This window comes from Tamandua tetradactyla, chromosome 6, assembly GCF_023851605.1.
Source record: "Tamandua tetradactyla isolate mTamTet1 chromosome 6, mTamTet1.pri, whole genome shotgun sequence".
Lineage (NCBI taxonomy): Eukaryota > Metazoa > Chordata > Mammalia > Pilosa > Myrmecophagidae > Tamandua > Tamandua tetradactyla.
This window is the reverse complement of record NC_135332.1, coordinates 52,132,827-52,149,168: the sequence shown is the minus strand read 5'-3', so window position 1 is coordinate 52,149,168 and position 16,342 is coordinate 52,132,827. Positions and strand designations below refer to the sequence as shown.

The 16,342-nt window shown below is 37.9% G+C and overlaps 1 protein-coding gene across 4 annotated transcripts in view; it reads left to right on the top strand.

Annotated features, from left to right (window-relative positions):
• PHF12 (PHD finger protein 12) overlaps positions 1-16,342 on the top strand; it is a 71,914-nt gene that overhangs the window by 10,960 nt on the left and 44,612 nt on the right. The window lies entirely within an intron of this gene.

The window sequence follows — 16,342 nt, the reverse complement described above, 5'->3', positions numbered from 1 at the left end:
AGTTTCAAACATACAATACTGAATAGGGAGTAGAAGAAACATCTGCCTTTGCAAAATGGGATTAGGCTTTTGTAAGGTACATACATCCTTTCAAACTGATACAGTCTCACACAGGAGTTGATTTTATTTTGAATATATTTTATTAAAAAAGTATATTTTAAAATATAGACCATACCGTGATGAACCTTTTTTTGGGGGGGAGGGGGATGCGTGGTCTGGAAATCGAACCCAGGTCCTCCCACATGGAAGGCAAGCATTCTGCCACTGAACCACCCATGCACCCCGTGATGAACTTTTTAACTCCCACATTCACTGAATCTGGCAGATAAATTTATGCTGATCACTGATACTAATGAAGCTTTGAAAACATTAGAGGGAAACTTTCCAGTGAACTTTGAATTGACAGTCATCAATTATTAGTCAGAATATATTATGAAAATTATACTCTGTTAATCTCAAAGTCCTTAAATGTGTCTAAACCTATGTTTTCATAGTTCTATGCATTGGTTGGCTATAATTAACTTTCCTTGCTCCTGCTTGCCAGTTTTTGAAAGAGCATCTTCCAAATGAAAAAAAGTTAGGATGGGCGCAGCCCAAATACCCCTAAAAAGTGAGTCAAAATGTCAAATGGTACAACTGCTGTGGAAGGCAGTTTGGCGGTTCCTCAGGAAGCTAAGTATAGAATTGCCATATGACCTGGCAATACCATTGTTAGGTATCTACTCGGAGGACATGAGGGCAAGGACACAAGCGGACATTTGCACACCAGTGTTTTATAGCAGCATTATAGCAGTTGCAAAGAGAGGGAAATAGCCAAAATGTCCATCAACAGACAAGTGGCTAAACAAACTGTGGTATATACATACGGTGGAATATTATGCAGCCGTAAGACAGAATAAAGTTACGAAGTATGTAACAACATGGGTGGACCTTAAGGACATTATGCTGAGTGAGATTAGCCAGAAACAAAAGGACAAATATGTATGGTCTCACTGATACAAACTGATATTAGTGAATAAACTTGGAGAATTTCATTGGTAACAGGGACCATCAGGAGATAGAAATAGGGTAAGATATTGGGTAATTAGAGCTGAAGGGATACAGGTTGTGCAACAGAACTGATTGTAAAAATTCAGAAAAGGATAACACAATACTACCTAACTGTAATACAATTATGTTAAAACACTGAATAAAGCTGAATGTGAGAATCATAGAGGGAGAAGGGCTGGGGGCACAAATGAAACCAGAAAGCAAGATAGACGATAAAGACTAAGATAGTATAATCTAGGAATGCCTAGAGTGTATAATGATAATGGCTAAATGTACAGATTTTAAAAATTGTTTTTGCGTGAGGAAGAACATAGGAATGTCATTACTGCAGGGTGTTGAAAATTGACGTAATTAATATTTTAAAATTTTAACTTAGGTGTGAGACTAAAGCAAAAAATGTTTATTTGGTACAAAATTTATATTTTGACTAGTGCATTTCCTAATATAACTTATGTAGACAGCTTAATTGAACACCATAAGTACATGGAACTTTGAGTAGGGCATGAGATTTTGTTGGTTTGTCCAGAGTGATGCCCCAATAAATCCCAGAGTGATTTGAACAGTGAATAAAAAATTATTTGCAAAGTCCCCTTCAGGGAATGGTGAGAAAGGGGGAAAATTCAACTTCCGCAAGTTGAATTCTTGATATTCTCACAAGCAGTGCAGACAACCAAAGCAATAGGCTGATCCCCCAATCTTGGGGTTTGTTTATATGAAACTTAACCCCACAAAGGATAGGTCAAGCCTACTTAAAATTAGGCCTATGAGTCACCCCCATGAGAACCTCTTTGGTTGCTCAGATGTGGCCTCTCTCACCAGCCAACACAACAGGCAAACTCATTGCCCTCCCTCTGTCTACGTGGGACATGACTCCCAGGGGTGTGGACCTTCCTGGCAATGTGGGACAGAAATCCTAGAATGAGCTGAGACTCATCATCAAGGGATTGAGAAAACCTTCTCAACCAAAAGGGGTACTACCGAAATGAGACAAAATAAAGTGTCAGTGGCTGAGAGATTCCAAACAGAGTTGAGAGGTTATTCTGGAGGTTATTCTTAGGCATCTAACAAGGTGATATCACCTTGTTAGTCAAGATGTAATGGAGAGGCTGGAGGGAACTGCCTGAAAATGTAGAGCTGTGTTCCAGTAGCCATGTTTCTTGAAGATGATTGTATAATGATACAGCTTTCACATTGTGACTGTATGATTGTGAAAACCTTGTATTCTGACACTCCTTTTATCTACCTTATCAACAGATGAATAAAACATATGGAATAAAAGTAAATAATAGGGGGAACAAATGTTAAACTTAGATTGAAATGCTAGTGATCACTGAAAGGGAGAGGTAAGGGGTATGGTATGTATGAATTTTTTTCTGTTGTCTTTTTATTTTTCTGAATAGATGCAAACGTTCTGAGAAATGATCATGATGATGAATATACAACTGTGTGATGATATTGTGAATTGCTGATTAATATGTAAAATGGAATGATCATATGTTAAGAATGTATTTCTTTCTTGTCATATTTTTTAAAAAACTTTAAAAATTAATTTAAAAAAAATTTGAGGGGAAAAAAAAAAGTGGGTCAAAGCTCCCAAACCCCAACCAAGACCATTCCAGCCAAACCTAAAGAACACCTAGGGCAATATTTGAAATTCCACAAGGGTTCCGTGCACTAGTATAACTTTACAGAAACCTACAACTTCCAGAGGGTCCCTGGACCAGAAACGTCCTCAAACCTTGAAGGCCCAGCCTCTCCAGAACATCTGATGGTTCTATCTCCCTACCCCATATGAGTGACAGACCCTTCCAACATGAAAAAGTTAGAATGGCCATAGCCAAACGCCCCTAAAGAGAGGAATAGAAAGATCAAAGTGATGGTGGAGTAATACAGAGAAGATAGGATTTAACAAATGAACATGATTGCTGAATCATTAAATTGATATCTCTTTTAAGTCTGTAGTATTCAAGAGCAGTTGGAAGTAAAAACCGAAAATTGTGGAATCGTAACCCTTGTCAAACTCTGAAATATGTTTACAAATAATTGTGGTGCTGTACTTTGAAATTTATTGCTTTTTTGTGTATGTTATTTTTCACAGAAAAGAAAGAAAAAAGTCGATTGTGGTGATTAAAAAAAATTTAAGCCTTCTAGCCTCCTATATTCTGGAGCAGCTAGAAGGAAAAATTTGAGAGGATCATGTGGTAGCCCATTACAAACTCTGAAATCTGTCCTGTAACTTCTTGTTGAGGAGTGCTTTGAAAACTTGCTGTTTTCTTTGCTTTGCTTATATGTTATACTATACAATAAAAAGGCAAAAAAAAAAAAACCAAAAAAGAAAGTGGGTCAAAGATCAAAGTTGATGGAGTTATACAGAGAAAGTGGTGTTTAACAAATGAGTATGATTGCTGAATCATTATATTGATATTTATTTTTGTCTCCATTATCTTAGAGTAGCTGGAAGTAAAAACCTGAGATTGTGGAATCGTAACCTATACAAAACTTTGAAATCTGTTGTGCAACTGTTGTGGTGTGCTTTGAAATTTATTGCTTTTTTTGGTATACAATTTTTCACCAAAAAAAAAAAAAAGAAAAAAAGAATTGTGTTTTGTAGGATGTTGACTTAAAAATTGATTTCAAGATCTTTTTTGGTAATTTAAATATGTAAAGTATGCAGGAATTATTTTTGTTAAGGAAAAAGTGAATACGTTTTCTAGTATAGTAAAATAACTGTTGCAGAATGAGAAACAGGAAGGTGTAGGACAAAATGGATAGATACAGAAAGTTGTAGAAGTCTTGTTAGAAGTCACTTTTGTTGTGGTTAAGGTTGGCTAAGATTTTATAGTTTTAGGACAGGCAATGGTGGTGCAGTGGCAGAGTTCTCGCCTGCCATGCTGGAGACCAGGTTTGATTCCCAGTGCCTGCCCATGTAAAATAAAATTTTAAAAATTATAGTTTTATAAGATTTTTAATAGTTTTCTGACCATATGTATCTTCATGCAAAACAAGAATTTGATTTTCACTCTGTTAAAATGGAAATGTAGGGGGTGCAAGGGTAGTTCAGTGGTAGAATTCTTACCTGCCATGCGGGAGACCCGGATTTGATTCCTGGTCCATGCACTTCCTAAAAGACAAACAAACAAAATTCAACAAATGATGCTGCAATAACTCACATTGAAAAGTAATGAAATGTGACCCCACCATAGAGCATACAGAAAAAAAAAATGGCAGTGTTTTCTTAGATTATTTGTTTGCTCTTAAGTGAGAAACTATAAAAGGTTTTTAACTATCTGAGTAATCTTTCTAGATGATAAAGAGTCTATATCTTATCAGACTAATATACTTATTGATATGTGTGTTAACCATTTCCTTCCTTATTGTTTAAACAATGCCTCCTCACCTTAAAAAAAATTTTACGTCTTTAAAAAAACAAAAAGATAGGGAGAATTCACCCCTATTCCGTCCCCCATGTCTTATTTTAATTTTTTTATTGGTACATCTTCACACACATACATTCCATACATGGTGTACATTCAGTGGCTCACAATATCATCACATAGTTGTGTTTTCATCACCATGATTATTTTTTAGAATATTTGCATCACTTCAGAAAAAGAAAAAATTCATACATACATGCCCCTTACCCCTCCTTCTCATTGACCACTAGTATTTCCATCTACCCAATTTATTTTACTTCTTATCCCCCCTATTATTTATTTATTTTTTATTGGTATTTTTTAACTTCATCTGTCCATACCCTGAATAAAAGGAACATCAGACACAAGGTTTTCACAACCACACAGTCATATCTTTATATGATCTTTATACAAAAATAAAGTATATCTTTATACAATCATCTTCAAGAACCAAGGCTATTGGAGCACAGCTCAGCAGTTTCAGGTATTTCAGTAGGGAGAATTCTGTCACCAACTTTGGCTTTTTGATAAACTTAACATTTTTGTTTTGTTATATTCCTCCTTTGTGGTCTTTGTGGTTTTGCCTGACACTTACCCTTCCTAATTTAGCAAGCAGTTATACCAAAAGAGACACCTAATTCTATAGAATTGATATCAGACATCTTTAACTGATGGCTGTGGTGTGCTGATTTTGAAATAAGCTGTATGTTAAGAAAAATGTCTGCAGTTTAATTAAGTTGTATCAAAGAACACATAATCCGAGGCTTCTATGTTTGCTGCATTTCTTAGAGGGCTTTCCTCAAACTTAACTATTTGTGTATACACATTCAAGCCTTTAGGGTGATCATTTTTTAATTAGGGACCATCTGGAAGTAAAGTGGGCTGAAGGGAAAAGTCATGGCTCTCTATCTCTGAGAAGTGTGTTTAGCTCCTAAATAGGTCATTGGGGGTGTAACTGGAAGGCTTCGAAATTCCAAGTCAGCACTTAGCTGTGGCATTAAACCATGACAGCATGATTTGACAGTGTGGCCAGGAGATTACTTCAGTCATATAGGGCAGAGAGCTTTGAAGTTTATGAGTAGAACTGGGGATGGGGGGTTGGAGAGTAAGAGTAAAAGTAAAAGGAAGAAATGAGTTGTATGATGTTTGGGGCCAAATAATATCATTATTCCTTCTTCCCTTTTTTATAAGACCCTGTCAGGGGAGGGTAAATGAAGCAGAATCCATCCTTGGGGAAAAAGCAGCAAAATCTAAAGTAGACGCCTACTCTCTAGATTTAGTTGCGTTTCAAATAAAGACATTATAAGTACTCTCCTGGGGTTTTATGGAATTTTAGGACCAATAGCCGTAAGCTGTAAAGTAACTGAGGTTCTCTGATTTGTTTCTGTAAGAGTATGGCCTGTCTGTATATGCACAAAGCAATTCTAAGAACAGTACCTAATTTCCCACACCTTAAAGACACTTCTGAATGCACAGAAGCAATTGTTGGTTGTTCCTTCCAATTGTAAGGATCTCTAGTAGTGTTAGAAAGTGACTATTGAGACCAGAATGTTGACTCGTTTCCAAAGCTGGTGGGTTCCAGCAGCTGTCATAAGGTGAATGAATAAAACCCCTTTAAAAAATGTTTGCAACCAATGAAAAATCTAGAGGAGCCAGTATTGCAAGAATAGCCAAAGGGGCCAGTAATAAATCAGGCCCTGAGACACCAAGGCTCAGCTTTTAGAAAAGTTAACAGAGGCAAATACCTGGTATAACTGTTGGTGCTCTACCCTCCCTCCTTTTTCTCTGCATTAAGTTTTGAAGCTTTTCTCCAGGTTCCTTCCCTGGGAGGATGCCACAGTCAGCTCTGCATAGAAGGCAATAAAACTTGGGGGCACAGTCAGCCAGTTTGAAAGGACTGCATGTATGCCTGTAGAAGTGACGCAACTAGCTAAGTTTCTCAATGGGGCATTTGTAATGTTCTGGCACTTCATTGGTTTCCTTGTTAACACGGTCACTGAGACTGTGCATGTAAAAACCAGTCCTTGTACTTTATGTACTTTGTGGCATTAGCTGTGTTTGAGTCAGTAGCTGGGATGAAGGATGGTAAAAGATTGAGGCTGAGGGACCCCCATGAACATGCTGCTTTCATCTCTCCAATATCCAATATAGCCATCTTCCCTGCCTTTGAAAGGTAGCCATACTTGAAGATAAAAGCTGATGCTCACTCAAGTGTCCAGAGAAATCTTATTTTTTCTGCTAACATTTAAAATTCATTAAATTAGAATAATGGAAGTTTTAATTAATTTTTAAGTTAAAATTTACCCAGCACCTCTTGGTTTTTCTGAGACATAAGCTGTTTTCAATTTATAAAAGCCTTGTTTTCTGTGCTCTTGGACCCCTTTATAAATTAAGATTGCTGCCAGGAGGCCGAGGAATGATTGTGGTGCTGTCGGCGATCACCTTCACTCCCCGCTTTGATGAGTACCAACACATTTCCTTAACTGGCCAAGGGCAGCAGGGCCAGTCTAAGGGAGATGAGGCCTTCTCAGAGCATGTATGTCTTTTGCAGTTGGCCTTACACAATGCTGTTAAATATAATTGCAGGATTTTATATGATAGTGGCCCTCAGATGGGTAGATGAGACCCACGAACTGTGAAATTAAAAATCAGAACTTCTCCATGCTATTGTTTGTTTGCTGAATGCCTCCTCTCCCCACTAAAAACAGGGGTAGAGGGATCATACAGATGTTGGTGGGAAGCAGTGAAATCTTTCTTAGGCTAACTGATATTTATCTCAACTGAAACTGTACAATATATTATAGATAGAGACCTTCTGATTCCTGGGGAATGATGGATTCTGGCAGGAGAGACCTACCAGTTCATGGAACCTTATTATATGTTGTGCACAGATGCATAGATAGGGCGTTTGCATAGTGTTCTTGTTAAGTATTTATATTAAATAGAATATTTTGTCAGTCCAGGAAGAGGAAATAGTGTGCTCTTTTTTTAAAATATTTTTCATCCACTTGCTTCCTTTTGTCCTTTTGTCCTAAGCTTTTAATTTGGTTGAGATTTCATGCCTTTATACTCAAGTTTTTGAATGTCAATGTCACTTAGCTAGGTGAACAGACAGGAGCTCTCATTAAGAAAAAAGAAGTCCAGAGCCCAACACCATTTTTATCTACATGTTGTGACATGCAAAAAAGGTCTCTGAAATAAAAGGCAGCCTTTCTGCTTCCCTGTCTCCCTCTCTCTCCCCACCTCTCCCCTCCTCCCTTTGTTCTCTTATTCCCCTCCCCCTTCTCCCTTCCGATTCCATATTGAAAACTGCTTGCACTGGATGGATAATTAACACAGAGCTATGGAGCAACAGGTCCCATTGGTAGCGACTAAATCTGAAGTAAATTGTTAATGTCGTGCGGGTTCACATTTATTAATAGGTGAGGGAGATGAGGGAGGTTAGATTCAGATCAGCCACACTGGTATGACTTGAAATAGATCCTCTTAATTAAAGAGCCAAAACCATGACAACTACCAATGTCTTCTACCTGTGGTGGTGAGCTATAGCCTCATTAGTGAATGAGAGAGGCATTCTAAATTAAAACTGAACTTGTCCTTTGGCTGCGAGTTGGGATCACCTGGCTCCAGGCTTTGAGTGTTTGACACGGAAAGGTTTCTCAGTGCAGACATTACAGTTAACTCAGAGGTGTGTGTTTGTGGTTTTCTCTTGGATGACCAAAAATAGACTATTTTAGACACTTTCATCAACAGTAGAGCGGGACCATTTCATATTTGTTTAAGGGATCATGCTACAGAGGTTGGCTTTTGAAAGGTTTAGCTTCGAAAAACTAATGTCCGTAACCAACTTTCTAATTGGTTTGTCTACAAATCCTACTGTTAACAGTGTGTAGGCCTTCTCAGGCCTCCTGGACAGCCATACTATGAACACTGAGAAGCATATGTTTCAGTGTATGGATGTGGATTACTACCTCTGATCAGTAGTGGCCAAAAATAAATACTGAGTTGGAAAGTGGTGACCAGTCATTTTCTGGCAAGAAATTGCATACCAGAGCTTTTGAACAAAGGACACCGTAGTGAAGATGAGAAGATGTGCTACAAGAGCTCCATCCTCACAGACCTCCATCTTTTCTCTGGCCATGGAAATGAGTGCCTGTCTCATAGCATTGCAGGCCATATTCTTCTGAACGCAGAAAATAAAGCGGAAGTCTTTGGCCTACTTGCAGAAGAGCTACCAGTTTTGCAAGGCAAGCCAGTTCAAGACAGCTATTCCAGGCTCACGTTCCTTTTCAGAACTTGGACAGTTCTCAGAAGGACTCTTAAGGTTCAAACACTATTGTGCACAAATGACTTAAGCAGCCATTCCCAGGGAAAATGTCCCCATTCCCAGAACCTTCCTTTTATTGGGTAGGTTTTCAGAATGCAAAAATATACCTGTTTGTGAAACTATAGCTTCTTCCTGATCCCATGAGATCCTTAACTTCCTCATCTTGGATAGATCACTTAGCATTAGCTGAATAGCTCTGAATTGTGGAAAAAGAGTAGGGGAAGGGCCATTACCATGTTCTGGTACCAAATGGCCAAACTTTTGGGCTCTTCACTGATTCTGACATCATAAGCAATTGAATACTAGTGGTCTTTATGGCAAGGAACAGTTGATAATTGATTGCATGGGGTCACATTGTCCTCCTCACATTGTCTCTAGCTTATGATCTTTGAGAGCAAGGACCATATCTAAAGTCCCAGTAACATAGCACATTTCCTAGCATAGAATAAGTGTCCAATAGATGTTTGAGTGGATGAATGACTTTGATCATCCGTCCACAAGACTACATTTCTTGGTAGATCATAACTTGTTTACTTTGTGTCCTTTATCCGGTATGGTACTTACTGAATAAATTAATAAGCAGTAGAAACCCAGTGAATATTGACTGTTGTAGAAGAAAATGCTTAGCCTTAAGATTTAAGGACACTACGCTGAGGGACATTCTGCTGTGTTCCCCGGAAATAAAAAAAATGTTAAAGATTCTTAAGAAATAGCTTCTTGGCTTGAGCCCAAGGTTTGAAAGAGTCAGAACTTCTTTTTGAGTTCCAATTCTGATGCTTACTGGCTCTATTACTTTAGATAAGTGTGTTTCCTCACCTTAATGATGGGAATTAGAATTAATTATCTTACAGAATGGTGGTGAAGATCAAATAAGAGCATCTTTTAAAACTTTGTGAACCTTAATACACTAGACGTAACATGTGGTTATCACTCTGCCATTTCCATGTTATAGTGATTAGGAAGCCTATAGACATCTTTATAGGCAACACTAGCTCATTATATTCTTTTAATTACTCAGCAATTGAAAGTCTCATGAGTCATTTCGGTGTTGCCTGACTTTTAACTTTTAATGATTTCTTTTTGTAGAGGTTGGCCTCCAGCGCCCTGTCTTCATTGACATATTGGGATGAGAGGGAGCTAGGGCACAAACTTCTATTCTTGACAGGCATATCATGATTTTAGACTAGTACATGCATGTGATTGTTTCAGAGTTGCATACTAAGCTTTTGGGAACACCATTCTAATGGGGAGGGAGCTTTGAGATGGGCAGCTAAGGTAGGGCCCTCTTCAGAATAATGAGTACCCTGAGGCTGCAGAATCTACTGTCTGGAACCCTTTCCCTGTTGGCAGTGTTTCTAATGTGGAGCAAAACTAGTCTGTGTGCAAAACAAAGTCTTTCAGAATCAGTTTGTGAGTCAATGGCAATTTGTCTTTCCCAGAGCTGTTTCTTAAATCCTTTTCCCTTAGAAATTTGAATTGAAAAGATGCCTTCTAAATAGCTTGAAAATAATTGCTTGGAGCAGAGAGGAAATATGATCATGAGAAAACTTTGGAAGGTGATTTTGTGTTCCAGGTATGCCTGTGATGATCATTTTCTAGAAACTTAGACCTCCCTTCCCCATCCATCCATCCATCCATCCATCCATCCATCCATTTTTTTTTTATTACAGTAGTTGTATGTTTACAGAAAAATCATGCAGAAAGTACACAATTCCCATATACTCCCATCCCCAGTTTTTTCTATTACTAAAATTTTGAGTTACAGTGGACCTTTGTTACAATTGAAGAAATGTTATTATTACAATTATATTATTAACTTATACTCCATAGTTCACATCAGCGTTCACTCTTTGCCTTGTACAGTTCTTTTCTGATAATATATACAGCAACCTAAAATTACTCATTTTAGCCACTTGTAAGTATGCAGTTCTGTGGTGTTATACGTTCATAATGCTCTGCTACCATCTTCACTCTTCATTATCAGAATTTTTCCATCACCCAAAACAGTATCTGTTGAGCATTAACTTCCTGTTGCCTGCCATCACCCCTGCCCCTTTCTAATTTTTTATTCTATTAATTTATGTATTCTAATCATTTCACACAAATGAGACCAAACAATATTTGTCCTTTTTTTATTAGCGCAACTGTAGGTTTACAGAAAAATCGTGCATAAAATATGGTTACCATATACCATCCTATTATTAACACCTTGCTTTAATGTGGTACATTTGTTATAGTTCATGAAAGAACATTTTTATAATTGTACTAGTCCATCATTTACAATAGAATGCACTGTTTGTGTTGTGCAGGCCTGTATTTTTATTTTGTTTTAATTTTATTCTGGTAACATATAGACAACCTAAAAGTTCACCTTTTAACCACATTCAAATATATAATTCAGTGGTTAATTATGTTCACAACATTGTGCTACCATCAATTACCAAAGACTTAATATCAATCCAAATAGAAGCTATATAATTTTAAGCATTAAATCTCCATTTCCTACTCCTGTGCCAGCCCCAGTACCTTTATTCTAGATAGTCAGAATCTATGAGTTTGCTTATTTTAATTATCATATCACTGAGATAATACTATATTTGTCCTTTTACATCCGGCTTAATTCACTCAACATGTTGTCTTCGAGGTTCATCCACGCTGCTGCACGTATCAGAGCTTCACTCCATTACAAAGCTGATCAATATTCCACTACGTGTATACACCACACTTTATCCATGCATTCATCAGTTAACGGACACTTGGACTGCCTCCATCTTCCAGCAACTGTGAACAATGCCGCTGTGAACACCGGTGTGAAAACATCTGCCCAAGTCACCACCCCCAGCTCTTCTGGACATACACCTAGAAGTGGGACTGCTGAGCCAAATGGCAATTCCATACTTAACTTTCTGAGGGACCACCTAACTGTCTCCCACAGTGGCTGCATCATCCCAGATCCCACCAACAATAAATGAGTGTTCCTACCTCCATATCCTCTCAACAACACCAGCAATCTTCTGCTTTTTTTAAATAGTAGCCATTCTACAGAGTGTGAGAAGGCATCTCACTGTGCCCTTTGTCTGCATTTCCCTGATAACCGATGATGTCAAGTATCTCCCCATGTGCTTTTTTTGCCATCTGCACATCCTCCCTGGAGAAACATACTTTCAAGGCCCTTGCCCATCTATTTAATGGGTTGTTTGTCTTTTTACTGTTGAGTTGCAGGACCCCCCCTATACATTCTGGATATTAAACTCCCACTGATCATGTGCTCTCCAAGCATCTACTCCCACTGAGCAGGTTATATGTTTCATCCAGCCCATCTTATATTGCTGCCTTCTCTCAGGATGCATATACCAGCTCCAGGTAAACTTACCAAAGTTTGATGAGTAAACAAAGAAATAGTGGCTTTACTCTTAAAGGTTTGGTGTTCATCTTAGAGGCAACACTCTGTCTTCTCTGGGCTATTCAGTAAACTAACAGCCCCAATCCCACACTTCAGGGCAGACCTAAGAAGAAGAGCCTGTAGCCATAACCTAGACCTCTGATAGTGTACTTTCTTTTTTTTTTTCCCCTCCCCAAACTTTTTATTTTGAAATGCTTTCAGACTTATAGGACAGTTGCAGAAATAATACAAAATCCATGCCAAGAATGTCAGCATATCTCTACCCCAGCCCCATTATCCAGATCCACCATTTTTTAACATTTTGCCACATTTGCCATATCATTCTTTTCATCCGTCTATCAAGTATACAACTTGAATGTAGATTGTATACTTCATGCTCCTTGAACGCTTAGTATTGCCATTACATTTCCTAAGAATAAAGATATTCACCTATGTAACCATTATATGGGCAGTTATCAATTTCAAGAAATTTAGCAGTGTTATCAAGTTTACAGTCCATATTCTACTTTTGGGCATTTTATCTTCCATTATTAGATCCCCTCTAGAGGATCACATGTTGTATTTAATTGCCATCGTCTCTTTAGCCTCTCTTTCTTTTTTCCAGTTGTAGAAACATATATACAACGTAAACTTTCCCATCTTAACCATTCCCAAATGTACAATACAGTGGGATTAATCACATTCATAATTTTATGCTACCCTCATCACCAAACTCCTCATTCCCCCTCCCTCCTACCCATGTAACATATGCTCTACTTTCTGGCTCTGTGAATTTGTATATTCTAGCCATTTCATATAAGTGGAATCATAGAATATGTGTCTGACTTATTTCACCCAACAGAATGTCTTCAAGGTTCATCTGTGTTATACATGTGTACACCATCTGATACATGTGGTAGTATGTATTAGACCTTCATTCCTTTTTAAGGCTAATATTTCACTGAATGTATATACCACCTTCATTTGCTCATGGACATTTGGGTTGCTTCTACTTTTTGACTTTTGTCAATAAAGCTGCTTGAACTTAAATGTGCATATTTCTGTCCAAGTCCTGCTTTCAGTTATTTGGGGTATATACCTAGAACTGCTATTGGTCATATGGTAGTTCTGTGTTTAACTTTTTAAGGAACTGCCAAACTGTTTTCCACCATGTTACATTCCCACCAACCATGCATTAAGGTTCCTATTTCTCTGCATCCTTACCAACACTTGGTGTTTTGTTGATTTTTTGTTTTTTCAGTTTTTTAAGACTGATCATTTGTTTATCTTAAGTTTTTTATTTGGGTTGTTTGTCTTTTTGTTATTGTAGGAGTTGCGTTTATGATTTGGATACCAAACCCTTATCAGATACATGGTTTCCAAATATTTTCTCCCATTCTCTTAGTTTTCTGTTAACCTTCTTGATAATGACCTTTAGTGCACAAAAATTTTTAAATTTTGACAAAATTCAGTTTTTTTTTTCTTTCGTTGCTCTTTTGGTATAAGGTAAAAGAATCCATTGCCTACTAGAAATTTCTGAAGATATGTCCCTGTTTTGTTCTAAAAGTCTAATGGTTTTTACTCTTATATTTAGTTTGTTGTTCTATTTTGAGTTGGGATCCAATTTCATTCTTTTACGTATTAATATCCAGTTTTCCCAGACCATTTGCTGAAGAGACTATCCTTTCATCATTGAATGGACTTGACACCCTTGTCAAAAGTCAATTGGCCGGGCAGGCCACGGTGGCTCAGCAGGCAAGAATGCTTGCCTGCCATGCCAGAGGACCCGGGTTCGTTTCCTGGTACCTGCCCATGTAAAAAAAAAAAGTCAGTTGCCCTACTGCAGTCACATCTATCCTGGAGTTGTAGCTGTTATTTCTAAATTCTGAGATGCTGAGCCATTTGTTTATCATCTGGTTGTTCCTGGATCTTTGGGTGTTTGTATGCATCTCAGACTCAGAGTTAGAGCTCTAAAGCTGTGAGAGTCAGCATTTCCCCATACAGCAATTGTTAGAAGAGTTAAAAAAAAAAGTGATCGGGCATCGACTAGAGATATGAATGAAACTGATCTGGATAGGACTAAAGTAAATCAGAATACAAGATACAGGATGATATGGTCTTTTTCTTAAAACTTCAGCTTCTATGTGGGACCAAAAGAAGAGATATTTATTTGGTGCAAAATTTATATTTTTGGTAGTGCATTGTCTAATTTAACTTATGTATTAGTTTGTTAATATACCAGAAATAGAATGACTTTTACAAAGGAATTTAATAAGTTATAAGTTTACAATTTGAAGGCTGTGAAAATGTCCCAACTAAAGTACCAACAAGAGGTTGTCTTCACTGAAGAAGGGCTGATGCCATCCAGAACACCTCTGTCAACTGGAAAGGCACATGACTGGCGTCTGCTGGTCCCTTACTCTTGATATCTATTGGTTTCAACCTCTTTTCCTATGGGGATTCCTCACTTTGCTTCCCTGGGGCTGGTTTTCATCTCTTGGCTTCCCTTGGCTCTCTCCAGGTTCTGGCTTGCTTAACATCTCATGGGAAGGCACATGACAATGTCTGCTGGTCTCCAAACATCTCCAAACATCCAAGTTTCTGTTCTGAACTCTCTCCAGTGTTTCCTCTTTTAAAGGACTCCAGTAAACCAAGACCCAGCTGGAATCGGTGAAGTCACATCTCCATCTAAGCAAAAGGTCATACCCACAATTGGGTGCATTACATCTCCCTGAAGATAATCTAATCACAAGTTTCCACCCTACAATATTGAATCAGGATTAAAAGAAACAGCTGCCCCTACAAGATTGGGTCAAGATTAAAACACGGTTTTTCTAGGTTTCATAATATTTTCAAACTGGCACAAGTTATATGATCAGTTTATTCAAATACCATGATTACATGGAATCTTGAATGGGGAATGAGATCTTGTTGGTTTGTACAAGTTGGTATGATGCCCTGATAATATCCAAAGTAATTTGAGCAGAGAATAAAAAGTATTTGCAAAGTCCCCTTGGAGGACTGGAGGGAAAGGAGGAAATATTAAACTTCCCCATCTGGGGAATTCCTGATATGTTCTCACAAGCAGTGGGGACAATCACTTAAATAGGCTGAGCCCTCAATCTAATGGCTCACCCCTATGAAACTTGTTCCTGCAGAGGAGAAGCTAGGCCTACTTATAATTATTCCCTAAGAATAACCCTCAGATAATCTCTTTTGTTACTCAGATGTGGCCTCTCTCTCTAAGACAGCCAAGCAGGTGAACTGTCCTCCCCACTATGTGGGACATGACTCCTGGGGATAAGCCCGGACCCGGCACCATGGGATTGAGAAAGCCCTCTTGACCCAAAAGGGGAAGAGAGAAATAAATGAGTCAAAATTTGAGTGGCTGAGTGATTTCAAACAGAGTTTAGAGTTTATCCTGCAGGTTATTCTTATGCATTATATAGATATCCCTTTTTTAGTTTATGGTGTATTGGAGTGTGGCTAGAGGGAAGTACCTGAAACTGTATTCCAATAGCCTTGATTCTTGAAAACAATTGTATAACTATATAGCTTTTACAATGTGAGCAGGTGGTTGTGAAAATCTGTGGCTGGTGCTCCCATCATCCATTTGTCATTCATAAGGAGGAATGAGCAAAAAAATAAAGGCAAAAAAATAAATAAATAATGGGGGGGGGTAAGGGGTAAAAAAAGATTTGGATTAATTGTCATACTAGTCATCAGAGGGAGAGGTAAGGAATATGGGACATAGGGGTTTTTTCTTTTAATTTCTTTTTCTGAAGTGATGCAAAATATTCTAAAAATGATCCTAGTGATGATACACAGCTATGTGATAATATTGTGAGCCACTGATTATATGCTTTGGACAGACTGTATGGTGTGTGGAAATATCTCTATAAAAATATTAAATAAAAATAAAATCACTTGGCCATAGATAATGTGGGTGAAATGTACACTCTTATTTGGTATCTGTAAAAGTGAGTCCTTTAGAACCTACAAGAGGCTACTTCTGAGAGTGTCTTAATACTTTTTTTTTTTGGCATGGGCAGGCTTCAGGAATCAAACCCAGGTCTCTGGCATGTCAGGTGATAATTCTACCACTAAGCCACCGTTGTGCCACCCTTAATACATTTTAAGTATTTTATCGCTGTGTAGAGAAAGAGAAAA